The sequence below is a fragment of the Chrysemys picta genome, chromosome 1, assembly GCF_011386835.1.
Source record: "Chrysemys picta bellii isolate R12L10 chromosome 1, ASM1138683v2, whole genome shotgun sequence".
Lineage (NCBI taxonomy): Eukaryota > Metazoa > Chordata > Testudines > Emydidae > Chrysemys > Chrysemys picta.
The window spans coordinates 246,684,512-246,703,079 of NC_088791.1; the positions used below are offsets into that span (position 1 = coordinate 246,684,512).

Below are 18,568 nucleotides of genomic sequence, written 5' to 3' on the forward strand. Positions count from 1 at the left end.
CACTTGTGATCTAGCCAGGTAATCCCAAAGACAGAAGTGGAACTGCTCAGAGTAATAAACACTGCACCCAGTAGTGTTTCCAGGATCAGGCCTTGTGTTTGTACATACAAATAAGTGGCTCTGATCTTTTTCATGGCACAGCAGCGGTCTACACACAAAGCAGTGGTAACTAAAATAAGCACAGATTTCATTGCATAATTTTGTTCTTGTACTAAGAACTCCTACAGCCGCATATCACATCCTTGTGACTGCATGGAGTGCCATTTGTCAACCAGCCAGGGTTATAACTAATCAGTTCCACATGGCCAGGAAAGACTCAATGTAACCACTGAAGACTGCCCCAGCTGACAGCTCTGAAAAAAGACCTGTCAGCTAGGAGAAGGATTGTGTCTAATGGAATGAAGATCCTCAATTGCATCTGGAGCAGGAGGAGGGAGGAGGACACAGACACCCCACAGGATTCCACAAACACGCCCAACCAAGGTATTTTTTGTGTGTGGTAGGGGAAGAATAGTAAAACATAGGGATCCAATCTAATCTCTTTTTCCCACCCTGGCTTTCCTGGGTGGGTTGCTGTAGTTCAGGGGTTCTCAAACTGGGGGTCAGGACCCCACAGGGGGTCATGAGGTTATTACCTGGGGGTTGCGAGCTGTCAGTCTCCACCCCAAACCCCGCTTTGCCTCCAACATTTATAATGGTGTTAAATATATTTAAAAGTGTTTTTAATTTATAAGGGGGGGATCACACTCAGAGGCATGCTGTGCGAAAGGGGTCACCAGTACAGAAGTTTGAGAACCACCGCTGTTGTTCCAGGACAGGAATAATCTCCACTGAGCATGCACCAGGGAATAAGGTGACCAGGACCCACAGGGGGTTCACCTGGCTGCCTATATAAGCTACCTGCCTCCTCGAGTGGCACACAGCTAGCTCAGATTCGCTTGAGCCTCATTCTAAACCCTGCCACACCACTCTTACGACTGTTTGCATTGGTGCAAGGCTAGTGATTAATGCTAAGTCAACAAAATAGGGGGAAAGGACACCTATTAAAATGAATAGCAAATATAAAATGTAATCTAAAGGATACAGGTGATGGCTTTAAAATCTTCATAGATGCTATAGAGACCTGGGCACTTATTGTACCTAGACTTTGCAGAATTCAGTTTATTTCTATATATTTTTGATGGATAATATACATATTTATGTTTAAGCATTTTTTTAGGTTTTTATCTATTTAAATATTCCCAGTAGCAGGAAATTATGTGGGTGTGTGGTGCAGTTTACAGGCTGCCCACACAAACGTTAAAGGAGTGGTGGAGCAATATTGGGCCAAAACAATCCCACCTCTCAACAGCTGCTGGACATGATCCCTGTGGAGGGCCTATTTAAAAAGAAGCTCTGGCAGTCAGGTGGGAGGATAGTGAAGGAGAGACTGGCTGCAGAAAGGTAGACAGATGGTAGCTGCTGAGGCAGAGCGATCTACAGGGGAAGGACTAGGACTATGAGTAAGACTTAGCTAGGATGCCAGGGACCTGCCCCTTCCCCCACCCCCTTTCTGCCCACTTCTCCCTGACTAGGGGAAACAATTGGTCTCCTCGTGAGCTCCCCCACAGCCACCTGAGATGGTGCAAGCAGAAAGCTGGGTCCACACCCCGAACTGAAGGTAGGAAGCAGCCTACGGGGCTGATCTGATCTGGAGTGGCAGCCAGAATAGACTGAGCCACCCCTTGCCTCTCCCCACTAGGGCCCTGGGTGGAGACCTGGTGGAGAGAGAGAGAGGGGGCCTGGGTCCCCCACCCATCCCTCCTCCCCCAGCCACCTGAGAGATCCTGGAGAACTTGGGGGTGGTGGTAGGGAAGCTAATGGTCCCATATTACAAGGCATGCTCCTTATTTAAATAGAAAATAGCCCGTCCCACACTAAATCCATATGGAAAGCCTTTTTATCCTGTATTTCAACAGCAGGGAGTCAGTACTCATGAGGTGCATCTTTCCCGATCCTGGCCCTTCAGTGTTTTCAGTGCAGGGAAAAAGACTGGGGTCATGTTCAAGGGCCAGGGCCGGGAGGGGAGTGGAAAGATGCAACCATGAGTACTGGCCCCCTGTTGGACAGTGCCCCCTGCTGACTCCAGCCCTGGAGTGCAGCTTTGTCTCCTTTCCCTGCACAAGCTCGGTCTCGCAGGGTAAGTAGATGGGGTTATGATGGGTTGCCCCCCCTTTAAGGTGTCACCTGATGTACTGGGATACCACTGAGCCCACCTGGAAACTGCAGTTTAAGATGATGCTGTTTGGCCTAGATGGCACAGCAGCCAGCTTCCAAAGGCTGATGAACAAGGTGCTTCGGCCTTACAACCGGTATGCAGCTTCATACATCAATGACCTTGTAATCTATAGCAAATGAGCATTTAAATCACGTTGCAGGAGTCTTGCAGACCCTCAGAAGTACAGTACTTACAGCTAACCCCGCCAAGTGCCACCTAGCTAATGGAGAGGTGATGAACCTGGGTTTTACAGTGGCTAGGAAGCACCTGGGCCTGTTGTCAGGACAGGTCCAAGCTTTAGCAGAATGCCTGGAATTGGCAGGATTTTATAGGCAGTTAAGTCTGAATTTTGCCATGATTGCAGCCCCACTAATGGACCTGGTGAAAGACTCAGCCCCTAAGAAGATCTGGTGGTCTTGGGACTATGTCATGGCCTTCAAGAAATTGAAAGATCAACCCACTAAAGAGCCTGTCCTGTTCCACGAGATTTTTCAAAACTTTTCATCCTGCAGACAGATGCCTCCGATGTCAGCCGTAGGGGTCATGTTGTCCCAAGGTGTGGAGGTGGAAATTGTTCCCCTTGGAAGTGGCATACTCAATAATAGAGAAGCAGGCCTTTGCTTCAATGGCCCATTTTACTGCCCTCTGCTATTACTTGTGGGGACAACCATTCCATCTCATGACAGATCATGCACCCCGTCGTCAGTGGCTGAATGCCATGAAAGACTAACCCACAGATTATGCACAGATACCTCTCGCTGCAGCTGTACAGGTTTGAGGTACGATATCGAGCAGAATGTGACTACAAGAACACAGACTTCTTTTCATGGGACAGAGGAGACCCATATGTGCAGACTGACCCTGCAGCACCCAGCCTGAGAGGCAGGGTGTGTGATGGGGTTTTCAGACCCCAGACTAAGGCTAAAGGAGTGGTGGAGCATTATGGGGCCAAGAAGGCCCCATCTCTCAGCAGCTGCCAGGCATGCTCCCTATGGAGGACATGCTTAAAAGGAAACTCTGGCTGTTGGGTGGGGCGAGCGTGAAGGGAAAACTGGCTGCAGGAAGGCAGCGAGGTGGTAGCTGCTGCAGAAGCAGTGCAATGTACAGGGGAAGAACTGGGATTGTGAATATGACTCAGCCAGGAGGCTGTGGGCCTGAGCTCGCCCTTTACCTTCTTCTCCCCTGACTAGGAGGAACAATTGGATTCAAAGTGAGCTGGGAAGCTCCCCTTCAGCCAGATGAATTACTGAGATGGTGCAAGCAGAAGGAGCCATTTTCCAAATGGAAGGCAAAATAGGGAAGGTAGAAAACATCCTGGAAAGGGCGGGGGGCTGATCTGGAGTGGCCTCCAGAAAGGACCAAGCCACCCCTCACCTCTGGTCCTGGACCAGAAGCTATTGGAGAGGGATCCCCCTACCATTCTCTGTTCCCCCAGCCACCTGAGAAATCCCAGAGGACTCTGCGGAGGGAAGGGATGGAGGGCACTCCACTGTGACTTGGCCAGCAGGCCCCCTGGACTGCCCAGAAGAGCCCAAGAGACAGTTTGGCCACAGCCTGACCACAAGGCCCGCTGGCCCGTATGGAAGCCAGCTACAGTGGGTCAGACAATATTTAATACGAATAAATAATTCAAAAAGTTAAAGGTTTAACTTTTAAAAAAACAACAACAATCAGCATCCCATCAAAATATACAAAGGAAATATTCTCAAATCAAACTCATTTAGATTATTATTGACGGAAATGTTTTGGTCGGTTTGTGTGTGCTTGGTGAAGAAGATGTTTTCAGACATTTACCAATAAAAATCTAAACCTTCCAAGCCTATTTCCAGCAGAATAAACCAGATAAACGAATGACGTCTCCACTCAACAACTGAGCCGGAGGTATGATTATTAGAATTGTTGAAAGAATAAGACCATTAAATGTATGTATTTGCTGTCCACCAATTAACACGTACAACTCTTCCTAATGAATTATTAATTAAAGACTTCGTACATTGGCATGCCTTGTTAAATAAAGGAATTTCCCAAAGACAGAGGATATACCAACCAATATACTCAGCTGTAACTATCCCATCATGTATTTTGCTTCTTAAAAGGAGCCTGCCATTTCTTACAAAAAGGGAGGGGGAACCCTTTCTCTTGGAGTAATAATATCTGAAAACTGCCATTCATTGCTTTTGTGACTCCTGATGAACTATTAAAACTCAGAATTGAACTGCAATCCTTGAGAGCATTAGACTCTCCACTTTAGCCCCTTAGTGCTAAAGCCATTATCCAGTCCCAGTTTTAGATGCATTTTACATTGTTCTCTATTCACTATGAACTCCTCCCTCTCTTAAAAGGGTAGCTATTAACTCTGAGGGATCTTAGGTTCACTAGACTTGACTATTCTGCCTTAAAGACCAGGGCAGTGGTACAACATTTCAGAATGCTCAGATTTAGTGTTTATCCTAGAGGATTCACAGGCTGTGAGATTATATATTGACACCCACTTATCTAGATTTAAAATACAAGAACATGACTCCTACTGATTTTCTGGATATTGGACACCAGGCAGTTGCCACTTTGAAGGATAAAGAAAGTGCTAAGGGGGTGGTCCAGCCGCCTGATGCCTGCTCTGTGTTATGCTAAAAACCTGTGCACAGTTCTCGGGCTCTCTCTGCTGCCCTGAGCTGGCAAGAGATGGGATTGGAATGCTGTAGCACTGGCAGTTTTGGCCTTGAGAATGGGAGAAGATAAGCCTGGCATTGCTCTGTAGCCCCATTGGCTATCCAAGAACATGGTGACAGGTTCCAAAGGGAACTTCAGCCAATCTTCCATGCCAAAGGGGACAGCTGCAAAAGGAAAAGGGGCTTATTGCAATCAATCAACAGGGACTAAAAAGCAAAGCTGGTAAAGAAACCTCTGTTCCCCCTTTTTGCCCCTTTCCAAATCAGCCCTGGGAAGAGGAAGAGTCTCCCACCCTTCTTTGGTACCTCCAGAAGTTTTTCAGTCAAGCGGGAAAGGTTGTACGTGATTGTTGTTTGACAACTTGCTGCTTGACAGAGCTGATAACATGACCATTTACACAGATGCACTTTATATTTACATTCCATTTATAAAAAGTTTATAAAGAGTTAATAACTGACAAAGATCTTTTAATAAATAATCGATTGCTATAAAGTCCAATAGGTTGTCTAGAACTATGATTTTTGCCATCTAGTACCTTCGAGTGAAGTGCTTATCACCATTTATAACATTTGCTTGTGTTATAACAGGCTTATAATAGCTATTGATTGTTTATTAACCCTTTATAAACTATGGATGGAACCCTAATATAAAATGTGACCAATTACACTCTCTTTAATTAATGATGTGATTGAACTGAGTAGTTTCAAAAGGGAACTAATGATCATTTCTCCCTAACCCTTTTTCACTATTGTTACTGCATCATTTTGGATGGACATTACCATTTTAACCTTTTTTTACCATTCTGGGACCCTGGTCCTTTGCAGGTTTATGGGTTTGTCTGAGATCAGATAAGAACACTTTCCAGGGACACTTTAAATCCTGAAGGATGGGGCTTTGAATGAAACATCATATAGGACGAGACTTGTAATAAAATCGTCAGAGCTGGTAACACTTCTGCAGCATATATCATTTGCCATGTGCAACCACATTATCTATGTAACAACTTAAGCTGCAGTACAAAGCAAGGCACAACAGACACAAATGATTTAAAGATAGTCATTCAGTGCATGCCTACAGAAAGTAGAGCAGGGGACTCAACTATCCATGCCGAGAAACATCATGATGAAAGGTGTGATAGTTACTAAGCATGTTCAGTAGTTTTTCTTGAAGTCATATAGGAAGCCTCCATTATGGGCAAGCCATTCTGCATCTTCTACTGTTCCTCATTCTGAGAGCTGAGCCAAGTCGAGTTCAGAAGGGGCAGGAAATGTTACAAATGTAGGAGTTACTGAGAGTCCTAGTGTACTCAGCTGAAAATGATGATCCAAGACCAGATGTATCAGCTATCAGGGGTAGGTCACAAAATCTGTAACGTTTTGGCTACGGGTGAGTGTTATTCCAGCCCTCAATTATTAGAGAAGCCCTTAGATAAAATGATGTTGTTCCACTGTGGCATATTTCATGGAGTTAGAGAACTGGGAGGAGAGCTTTTGTTACCCCTACAGGCTACAGGATGTATGGACGTCTAATTTAGCTGTTAACTAACTGCTTTAAACTGAGAATCTGTCTGTGTGATTCCCAACTCACATAGATATACCCATGCTAGCTCTACTCCAGCTAGCGTCTAAACATAGCAGAGTATTTGCAGCAGCACAGGCAGTGTCTCAGGCTAGCCACCTGAGTATCTACTCAGGACAGAGACTGTACTCGGTAGTGTGGGAGCCCTACTGATATCCAGAGAGTGGATATGCTGATGTCTCGAAACCTGTAACACAGGGGTAGGCAACCTTTCAGAAGTGGTGTGCCGAGTCTTCATTTATTCACTCTAATTTAAGGTTTTGTGTGCCAGTAATACATGTTAAAGTTTTTAGAAGGTCTCTTTCTATAAGTCTATAGTACATAACTAAACTATTGTTGTATGTAAAGTAAATAAGGTTTTTAAAATGCTTAAGAAGTTTCATTTAAAACTAAATTAAAATGCAGAGCCCCCCGGACCGGTGGCCAGGACCTGGGCAGTGTGAGTGCCACTGAAAATCAGCTCGCATGCCGCCTTCGGCAGGCGTGCCATAGGTTGCCTACCCCTGCTGTAACATTTTGACTACAAGTCAGATTTCCTTTCTGACGCACAAACTGAGGAGAGCAAGGCAACTACTAACATAGGACTAAATGCTGCTAGCTAGGAAGATCCACCAAGTAGACTTACTATTTGCTGACAAGTCAAAAGTGTTTGGAATTGGACTGACACGGTAGTTTCATTCCATTTCTGAAGAATCCAGGGAACACAAACTACACTTTAGATCTCACTCTCTAGACCAAGAAATCGTCTCTGAAGAAGGTTGGTGGGAAGAACATATTTATGTGGGTGTGAGCAACAGAATGTAGAAATATGTTACACTGAACCCCTACACTGTGATGCACATTTTACAAACTGTTTTTATTCAGTGAGCTTGCATTGTATAAGAAGCAGAAGAGACAGTTTGTGAAAGTCTGTGTAGGAAGAGCACTCTGGTAGATCTACTACCCAAATAATCTTTTGAATAAAAAAAGCTATTAAGAGTAAAAAAATGTAGATTTGTGTGTATTAATGTAAACAATGCATATTAAGCAATTGTGTGGTATTATCTTTTTGAAGTTGACTGGGAGCTATTAATATCTAAATTCAGGGTTTTGAATACAATACTTTTGGGGCATGATCCCAGGCAAAGCTTTCTGAAAAGACAGAACTTTAACCTGAGCTACAGCAAAGAATTAAGATGAGGTGCGGAAAGAGGGAGTGGTAGTATTTGTACATATTCCCCCTCTATTTCCACACACTCCCTCTCCCATATTCCCCCCCCCACACACACACACACACACATCACACAAATACACTCAGCCCTATACACTAGCACCGGAAACATATTCCTTTCTGATGAGGACTATTCATGCACTTTTTTTTTTATTTGACTCTTCTTACTTTTCCAGACCAAAGGTGATTTCCTTTCACTGCAAAGAACAACTGGTATCATTATTTCAAGCACCTCATGATGAAGTTTAAGAGCTCACATCTTACAGTGATGGGTGCCAGGGTAAGAACCTAGATAGATACATACATAAATGTGAAGTTATTACTCTTAGAACACACAAAAGCAGTACTATAATGCTCTTAAGAGGGCATACATCATCAGTGCCATTAACCTAACCTTTGTGAAAACGTACCATTATTAAAATGCATCCCTTGAAAGGATACATGTTCATATCACAAAATCCACTGCTAATAACTCCTGCCATTAACTGGCAACTTTGTTGGCAGTTCTGGTGGAGAGACCAAGGATAGACTGAGTTATCCTCTTAATCCTAGAGGATCAAGGCTGAAGCACTTTGGAGGAGCAGTGTGGGTTACCTTACACTATGACCATTTCTACATTAGTATTTTTAACATGTGTTAGTTAACAGGTTAGCTGGACCAGCTAACATGTTAAAATTGCAACTTGCCTCACCTGGACAAGGATTTTAACATGTTAGTTAACCTGAGTTAGAGGTGCTCCTTTCTTCTAGTGAAAGACAAAGCCTTTGTCTGCCTGTGCTGCACCGCTATTGTGAAGAACTCTCCAGAGCTTTCCATCCAGCGCTTTTCACCAAAGCTAAATTCATACTTTAAAAATCCAAAAACAAAATCTCAGAATCATTTTGGTCCATCATTCTTCATGCGTATAACTATATTGTCATTGTCAGAACAAAAGCCCAGAAGGACAAGTGGTAACCCAGTCCATCATGTTCTAATGAGCAAATGGAAAGCTAGCAATAAGAAAGATTTACCACCATATATAAGCTGCTGGCAACTCTACGGGTGGAGAGAGCCCTAGGAACCTGAACTGTTCTGTATATAAAAGAGAAGAGACAGGTTCCTCTCAGCAGCTAGGAGAAGGAAGCACTTCACTCTACACTGTAGCAACAAGAGAAATGGTGACTGAGATCACTTAAAAGGGACAAACCTCTCCCAGAGGCAGAGAGGGAGAGAGAATAGGAGAAGTAAAAAAAGGTGCCTTCTTTGCATATAAAGTAGACGGGTCCAGGAGTTACACTATCTCCAAAGGAAGGAGGGGACTGCCACATGTATGCTCACATCACTTGGCTGTGATACTTGCGTTGTGTGACTGGAATGCTGCTGTCTTTGAGGACAAAGCAATGAGAGCTGCACTCCACCATGCTCTAGCCTCCTCTGCCTCCTATGCTTGTCCTGCAGTTTACTTCCAAGTTGTCAGTGGGGCTCTTAATGGTGCTAATGGCCATTACTGCTTCAGAATACAATTCCAAATATTGCAAAATACTCTCCAAATACTACTGAAATATGTTCCCTCCCCGCCCCAATCATTCTGCCGTAAATATCTTTCTACTTAGTAAGTGCATATTGTTTTTTTGTTTGTTTGTTTCTTTCACAGTATAGTCACCCAGATACTGAATTTTTTCTCCCTGCTGAGTGGAACAATGAGATTTTTTTAAAACCATTATTTCAAATGTTTTTCACAAGCTTGATTCAAAAAGGGATAATTCTCCACTATATTTTCGGTCTGATTATCAGATGATGACGGACAATAGATTGATAAGAGTCACTCAAGAAGATGCAAGCTCTTGTGTATAACAGCTATGCAATTATCAGACACTACTAAACTATTATTGATCCTGTTCACATTGGGTGATAACTGAGCATTTTCCACTTATTTAAAGTGCTGTTAGCCAGAAGCTCCCATCAATGAAAAGCAGTAGACGAATTTCTTCAAACACGGTTCAATAAATAATAGCACATATAGAAGGTACATAGTTCCTTAATCTGAGTGAAACAACTAACTGTGAGGCACAAATATACTATCTAGCTGTTGCTAAATGGTTGATTACAATAAAACAGGTACCTCCAGAAGGTCATTTAATATGTAACCTGAAGTATCACTGATAGAGCCATCGTCACTCTCAAGAAAAAAAAATGTTTTGCTCCCTTATGTACTTTCAATAATATGAAAGAGAAAAAAATATCTGTCCATATCAAAGTGGTAATTTTCCCCATAACCTCTCGGGTAGCTCTCATTGTCTTAATCACTAAAGCAACTTTTTTTTATAAGTAATTGTATTATTTCTAAGATATGCAAAATCTGCTTAATATTGGACTTGTACATTTTGATAGAAACATAATCACAACAAAAGTGGCCCTTATCAGTGAAATACATATTAGTTTCATTTTGTCCTTTTTAATACTGGGCCACGTAGGATGTGATCTGATATTCAGGGTATTATACTTCTCAAGCAGGCCCAGTAGAAACACAGCGATGCTCTCCATGTAAAATGACTATTAAGGATATTAACCAGTAATTGCTAGGCTAATCTCTCTAAATAATCAGTAGTTTAAAAAAATAAAATAAAAAGGCTGACCACTGAGATTTAAGGTCTGACTAGAAATGACCAAAAAAGTCAATTGAATGGGTTTAATTATTTATTGTGCCATATTTGCTTTCAGCATAAATATTTTATATTTTAAGCAGGGCTGCCCAGAGCGGGGGGCAAGTGGGGCAATTTGCTCCAGGCCTCGGGCCCCGCAGGGGCCCCCATGATAATATAGTATTCTATAGTATTGCAACTTTTTTTTATGGAAGGGGCCCCCAAAATTGCTTTGCCCCAGGCCCCCTGAATCCTCTGGGCGGCCCTGATTTTAAGGTGGGCAAAGTAGATAATTTGGTACAACAAAGAAGTTGTAATACACAAACTTTCAGGTCAAAAAGGTCTTTTCTTTGTTAAAACAAACTGTTAATCTACTGTTAAATTAGCTCTTATTGAACAAACATCTACAGTGCACCAACACACCATGCATTCTATTGGCAGTATTGATAGAGAGATCAAGAGCAGGTTGGGCATAGAGACTCAACTACCCCCTTACTCTTAAAGGTGACCCCTTCCAGGACATGTGGATGACCCACTGGTGAGGACCATGGATCAGAAAATAGTACAATGTATTTGCCAGATATTAGGTTCATCCATAATGTTGGCTATTGACAGCAGCACTTGTTGCAGTCAGCAAGAGATTCACTTCTGACAAGCAGGTCCTAAGCAAGGGAGGGTGAGAAAGACCCAATGAGAGCCCAGCACCCACTCCCTTTGATCTGTTCTGAGAGGGAACAGAAGAGAGCTCTCAGAACTTCTTGTCCCAGCAGGCATCCCATGGTTAGGAGGTGAGAAGGACCTTTGGACTCTCTGACCCAAGCAAACATTTCCCTACCCTGGCCCAGATGAGGGAAAATGCCTGGGAGCAGGAGGAGGCAGCAACAACTGCTCCAAGCCATGGCAGTGCACATGTGATAGGGTTGACAACTGTCTAAATCACACAAACCCAAACACCCTTGCCCCACCCCATGCCCCGCCCCTTCTCAGAGGCCCCACCCTTCTCAATCCATCCCCCCTCCCTCTGCCGCTCACTGTCCCCCACCCTCACTCACTTTCACTGGGCTGGGGCAGGGGGTTAGTGTGTGGGAGGGGGTGCTGGCTCTGGGCTGGGGCTCCAGGCTGAGCCTGGGGCAGGGGATTAGGGTGCAGGAGGAGGTGCAGGGTGCAAGCTTTAGGAGGGAAATTGGGTGCTGGAGGGGGCTCAGGGCTGGGACAGAGGGTTGGGGTGCAGGAGGGGGTACAGGCTGTAAGAGGGGGCTCCAGACTGGGGTAAAGGGTTGGGGTGTAGAAGATTGAGGTGTAGGAGAGGATGCAGGCTCTGGGAGAGAGTTTAAGTGCAGGAGGGGGCTCTGGGCTAGGGCAGGGGGTTGGGGTGTGGGAGGGGGCTTGGCGTGTGGACTCTGGGAGCGAGTTTGGGTGTGGAAGGGGGCTCAGAGCTAGGTCAAGGGGTTGGGGTGTGGGAAGGGGTTGGGGTGCAGGCTCTGGGAGGGTTGGGGTACAGGTGGGGATTTGGAGTGCAGGAGAAGGCTCCAGGAGGGGACTCAGGGCTGGGGCAGGGAGGTGGGGTGCGGGAGGCGGTGAGGGCTTCAGCCAGGCAGGCACTTACCACAGGCGGCTCCTGGTCAGTGGCGCAGCAGGACTAAGGCCAACCCTCCTCGTTTCGCCGGGAGTCCCCTGGAATCAGGCCCTATCTCCCGGAGGCTGCTGAAGCCAAACTGGGAGATTTTAGGCTGCTAAAAGTCCGGCAGTGCAGAGGGACTAAGGTAGGCTCCCTGCTTGCCCTGGCCTCATGCTGCTTCCAAAAGTGGCCAGCACGGGGTCGGCAACCTTTCAGAAGTGGTGTGCCGAGTCTTCATTTATTCACTCTAATTTAAGGTTTCGCGTGCCAGTAATACATGTTAACGTTTTTAGAAGGTCTCTTTCTATAAGTCTATAATATATAACTAAACTATTGTTGTATGTAAAGTAAATAAGGTTTTTAAAATGTTTAAGAAGCTTCATTTAAAATTAAATTAAAATGCAGAGCCCCCGGACTGGTGGCCAGGACCCGGGCAGTGTGAGTGCCACTGAAAATCAGCTCGCGTGCCGCCTTTGGCATGCATTCCATAGGTTGCCTATCCCTGGGCCAGCACATCCCTGCGGCCCCTGGGGCGGGGATAGGGGGCTCCTTGTGCTGCCCCTGCTTGCAGGCATCGCCCCTGCAGTTCCAGGCCAATGGGCGCTGTGGTATTGGCACTCGGGGTGGGGGAAGCTAAATTGGTATAACACAGTCGGGGGCAGAATAAGATTGAGTTACACAAGTTAAAACTCCATCACTTGAGATATGTAAATCAAGACCAGATATCTTTCTAAATGATATGCACACATTATTGGCAGGAATCACTGGTTGAAATTTATGCAAGAGGTCAGACTAGATGATGGTAATGGTTCTTTCTGGCCTTAAAAAGCTATACATTTTACTGAATAGCAGAAAATATTTCCTAATTGTCTGGTCTAATAAACCATAGAACAGTCTGCCAAAAGTGATGGAAGCCATATAATGATTGAGCTACACTGAGCTGAGCTCTCTGAAAAATATTGTAGGGAACCATCCTGGATTGTGGGATGGACTAGGTGATGTATTAACTTTTTCTATTTCTAACATGGAATATTGCTATCAAATATATACATATCTACAGACATATACATGCATGTTCACCATACAACTAAAGAAAACAAATACTCTAAGGAACTGTGGGTAGATATATCTCATGTCATCATGAACTTTCCTCCAAAACACACATACCGTAGATCACTGATAGGGGTGCCTGCAATCAAATGTTTGCAAGCCTTGTCATTTCTCTCGTCCCCAAGTTTGTTGTTACAAGATATGTTCTTCTTTTCCTCTCACTGCTAATTTTTCACAAATAGTGTGTGGTTGGGGGTTGGGATGATCATTTTTATATGGAGGGATCCTATTGTGCAAGGCATCGCACAAACAAAGAGACAATAAAAGAGAGACACAGCAACAGAGTCAGGAACAGAATCCAAAACTATTGACTCCCAGTCCAGTTCCCCAATCCATTAGGCCACACAGACTCAGTGGATGGCAAACCACAATGGAGAAGGGCTCTGTAGTGCCTAGGGCTGACATTCCCTGCATAAGCTCTCCAAATCCAGCCCAACCTTATGCACCAGAACTGCAATTGTGATGCTACAATTGTAGGTCCTCAATAACCACAAAGAGAAAGGGCTCACACTAAAAAAGGTGATAATTGCTTCAATTCACTAGAATGATAAAAATTAACATTGATTAAAAACCGCCTTACGGGTCTCAAAATGTAATTATAAATAAGGCATCACCATTAAGTGGGTGTGTTTCTAGTGACGTCCCCTGAGGAGTTGGTTCTTGGCCTTATGTTATTTAACATTTATATCAAATGATTTGGAATAAAACAATTATCACTGATAAAGTTTGCAGATTACACAAAAATTGGAAGAGTGGTAAATAATGAAGAAGACAGGTCACTGATTCAGAGAGATCTGGATCATATGGTAAGCTAGCCACAAATATGCATTTTAGTATGGCTAAATGTAAACATATACATCTAGGAATAAAAAACTGTAGGCCATACTTACAGGAAGGGGACTCTGTCTTGGGAAGCAGTGATTCTGAAAAATATTTGAGGATGACGGTGGATTATCAGCTGAACATAAGATCCCAGTGTGATGCTGTGGCTAAAAGAGCTAACGTGATCGTTGGAGGCATAAACAGGGGGATCTTGAGTAGCAATAGAGAGGTTATTTTACTTTTGTATTTGGCACTAGTGCAACTGCTGTTTGAATACTGTGTCCAGTTCTGGTGTCCACAATTCCAGAAGGATGTTGATAAATTGGAGGGGGTTCAGAGAAGAGCTACAAGAATGATTCAAGAGTTTGAGTCTATCCTTAAAAAGGCAAGTTTTCTAAGAGCTCAATCTATGTAGCTTAACAAAGAGAAGATGAAAGGGTGACTTGATCACTGTTTATAAGTACCCAAATGGGGATCAAATATTTAATAATAGGCTCCTCAGTCTAGCAGAGAAAGGTATAAACACAATCCAATGGCTGGAAGTTGAAGCTAGACAAATTCAGACTGGAAATAAGGTGTACATTTTAAACAGTCCGAGTAATTAATCACTGGGACAATTTACCAAAGATTGTGGTGGATTCTCCATCATCAGCAATTTTTAAATCAAGACTGGATGTTTTTTGAAAAAGAGAGATGATTTAATTCAAAACAGTCATTATTTTGGGGAAGGTTTATGGCCTGTGTCATGCAGGAAGTCAGACTAGAGGGCCACAGTAGTCCCTTCTGGCCTTAGAATCTATGAAAACCTTGATGGGATGTTAATACAAATCAGTTTGTCTGCATGTCTTGTTTTAGTTTTACCTCTCAAAACCACTATATGTAAAAGAAAAACCATCCCACCCTGAACCCTGTGCATACTCTGTGCACTGGTGAGGAGTTGGATTTGTGAGGAGTCAGTTAGTCTGTGCTGTGCTTGTGTTGATAGTGGTAGTCACTCTCTAACCAGTCCGCATACATCTTAATGTTCTCAAAGTTTGAGAGATCCAGTATAAACAAAATATTCAGGTGGCCCAGACATAAAACCAGCAAGAGATCATTCATGATCCCCAGTGGAAGATTCCTCGTTCTGGAACACAGGCTGGAATCTACCCAAAAGGACATTTCTGTTGAGGTGCACATGGATCTAAAAGGCAGCCACTTCCTGATTAGCTGCCTTTAAAGGGCTTAAGTCAGAACAGTAATTTGCAAGCATTTCACTGTCAAGGGATGACAGCCTGAATAGGGGGAGACCTCTGAGTATCTGAGATTGGTTTATCCCAAGCTTTGAGAGGTGCTGATAAAGCCTTTAGAAACAGCACTGCTGCCACACAGCCGGCTTGAACCCTAATGCAATAAAGTCCAATGGAAAACTCGTACTTTGAATAAAAATGGCATCAATGTACAACTTCAGTATAAATTCACTATTGTTAACATCATCATTTATATGTTGTAAAGTATCATTGAACAGAATTTAGGGCCTGAAAAAGGCATAGTGGGTCATCTACTTAAAATTCAACTGTATATAACTAAATTTGGGACTTTTATTATTCTACTTCATTATAAATGCACTTTCGCAATATCCAAATACACTAAACGACCACCCACCAACATACCACTACCCACATACTGAACTGACTATCATGTATACATACCATTGTAATTTAATTAGTAGAATTAGAACTCAACTTTGTGCCACAGACCCTGTAGTTCTAACATATAGGAATTATTTCTAAAATAATTCTTACCAGTTATATAGGGCTTGTCCTCCACAGAACTCAAAATGTTAGAACTACAGGACCTATGGCATGCAGTTGAAGAGTTCTGATTCCAATGAGGTCCAGTACAACTCTCCTCACACATACAGGACATTTCACCAAAGATAAGCAAGTAGAGAAAGAAAGCCTGATGCAAGTGTAAACATTCTCTCCCATTTCAACTGCTCTATCCAGAGTCCCAGACCTTTGGGGAGTCCCTTTCAATGTCATTCTGAAAGAACAAACCTTAAAAAGTGAACTTGACAGGAACCTTAGAATGGCAGCCATCATGCGAACTTTGAGCTGGTTTGCTGAAGTTCACTGCAGCTGTAATGTGCACATGTAAAAAAGCATATCTTTAAAAGGAAAGGAAAGCACTTGTACTGATAGAATCCTGCTAATATGCCCAGTGAAAATAATGAACACAACAGGGCAAACAAAGTTAGAATTAGAAGCGTAACTACAATAGCCTCAGCATTAATTACAGACAATATTTGTGATTGTCCAGTAGCATGGCACAGAAATGTGAAGTGAATTAGTGAACAAAGATGCTTGACATTCTTTCCTCTCAATACAGGCATAGAAGGAATCAGCAAGAAGCTACAATTCCGTATCACACAATTATGTGCCTCATTCATTAGTACCACATCATTGACTACACCATGAAAGAAATGACAAATTAGCAATTTCACGGGACTAGCATAATACTATCATTTGTATCACAAAGTCAGCAAAATCTAGCCTCCAATAATTCAGCTCACTATTCTAACCCAAGACTGGCCATCAATACGGTTTTATGTGCCTTGTACTAATCACTAAAGTCAGATAATATGCAAGGTTAATGGTTGCAGACAGTCTCGGGAAATATCCAAGATCTGATAAGGAAACCCCACATTATTGCTGTTCTATGTGTGTATATCCTGATCAAGAATAGGCAAAGGAGGAAATCAATGTTTAAGGCAGTTATAATACATCTCTTGGTGTAACATATAAATTGGCCCTTCATTGCCCATTCACATTTCAGTTAATAAATAGTTCAGACATAGGACACACAGATAGTGAAGAAGTGTAACCATTGTATGTTTGTCACCCCTACTTTAGATTTATGCTGTTTTAGTACAACAGACTCTATCCAGGGCTTTTCAATTACCTCGCAGGCCTTTTAAAGAAAAGAAGAGGTTTGTTCTGATTAGTAGTTTACTATATATCCCACCACATCAAAAGGATTTAATTCATTTTTTCTTTATTTAGTTTTAAACAGACAGATAATTCATCTAACAATGCTAACTAATTCTCTTACCATTGACCAGAGCTATTAATGAACAGTCATACATATTAGATCTTTATTATTACTGATATGAAAACTCCCTTTCCTGTCCCCTTCACTGTAGGCTGGATGCTGACTGTATTTTTGCCCCTTATGAATGTTTAGCACCATGTTACCCAGGTATAATATATAGCATTCTTGCAGAATAAATGTTGCTAATGATTTATAAATTCACATTATTCAAATATGCTGCTGTCCAACGTTCCCTAGAATGTCAAACTCTGTGCTTTGGAACTTTAAGTGAGTAGTTTTTTTTTTTTAAATATAATATAATTACATCCATTTACCCTCCACAAACCAAAACCAGGCAGGCAATGCATTTAATTTGTAACTGTACCACTAAATGCAAATATAAAATTGGCAGCTTTGATGTTGCAGCATTAAATATAGCTTATCTCACCGGTGACAGTGAGAAACAGACACTCTCTTAGGACTGTGAGTTATGACAGTCTCTCCAATGAGTGAAAAATCATCCCCATACAGCTGTCACCAATGAGATTTTCTTTTTTCCTCTCTCTTTGGTGCGTGTGTGCTTCAGCAGAGTTTGAGCCACCACTCTGGTGGCAAAGATGGAGACAGTTTGTTTTAATTAAACTAGGTGTACCTTCTCATTATGAGTAGTTGCCCCCTTTCCCCTCACCACAATGATATTATAAACAGCTTTTTTCTTGTATTGCAAAGAATCAAAGCTGTGGGAGGCTTACCTTGTCCTTTACTAATTGACGCTGAATTAATATATTGTTTAATGCAGGGGGACAGGGGTGGGGGGAGAGAAGAATGAAGAATACATAGGCCCAAGGACTGTATGAGAGATTCTCTCTTTAACAGCTCCCTCTTGCAGGCTTACTAGGGTGCACCTTAAAAATTCCAGATGAGAGAACTTATATTATTTGTAATGCAGTAGCACCCAAGAGCCCCATTCATTGACCAGCACCCCATTGTGCGAGGTGCTGTACAAACACAGAATAAAGATGGTCCATGCCCCCAAAGAGTTTACAATCTGTGTAAAGAGCTTACAATACATGTGCTATTACCAACATTATTGCAAATCAGTAGAATGCCAAAGCTCTGGACAGAGAAGCTCCTTTTCACTATACCTATCTATATTGACCCTGTCTTTCCAAATGCTCTGAGATATTCCATGAAACACAATTTTACGTGACTACTAAGTGTGGTGAATGAGGGAGTTGGCTACATTATTTATATGAATATCATATATATCAGTGTACCTGCTTGATATTTTTGGGTAACTCTCCCGAGTTAAATCAAAAAGGGCTGTTAGGAGTAGCACGCAGGAAATAAAACAATGGTAGTAATAAGACATCTGGGGTAAACATCTTCAAGGGAGTTAAGATAACAGCGGCTAAGCCATTAATTGGGAAGATGCTGTTTTCTAGTCAATGCAATGCAAGTCAATGTAGCACATTTCCAGTCTTGTGGGATTCACTAACATGTGAATAGGGTAGCTGGAATGGATGTGTGTATAAATTGCCTGAGATAACTATATATTGGTTTTCCACAGTTCAGTATTGGTGCTGCAACTAGGGGTACTGCTGGACCCC

At 42.8% G+C, this 18,568-nt stretch overlaps 1 long non-coding RNA gene across 1 annotated transcript in view; it reads left to right on the plus strand.

Moving 5' to 3' along the window:
* The first annotated feature begins 309 nt into the window (after positions 1–309).
* Positions 310–18,568, plus strand: part of LOC122174789 (uncharacterized) — a 64,855-nt gene continuing 46,596 nt past the window's right edge. Inside the window, exons 1-2 of the long non-coding RNA XR_006177096.2 lie at positions 310–483; positions 3,448–3,559. This is a non-coding gene — a long non-coding RNA (uncharacterized LOC122174789). The remainder of the gene's footprint in view (positions 484–3,447; positions 3,560–18,568) is intronic.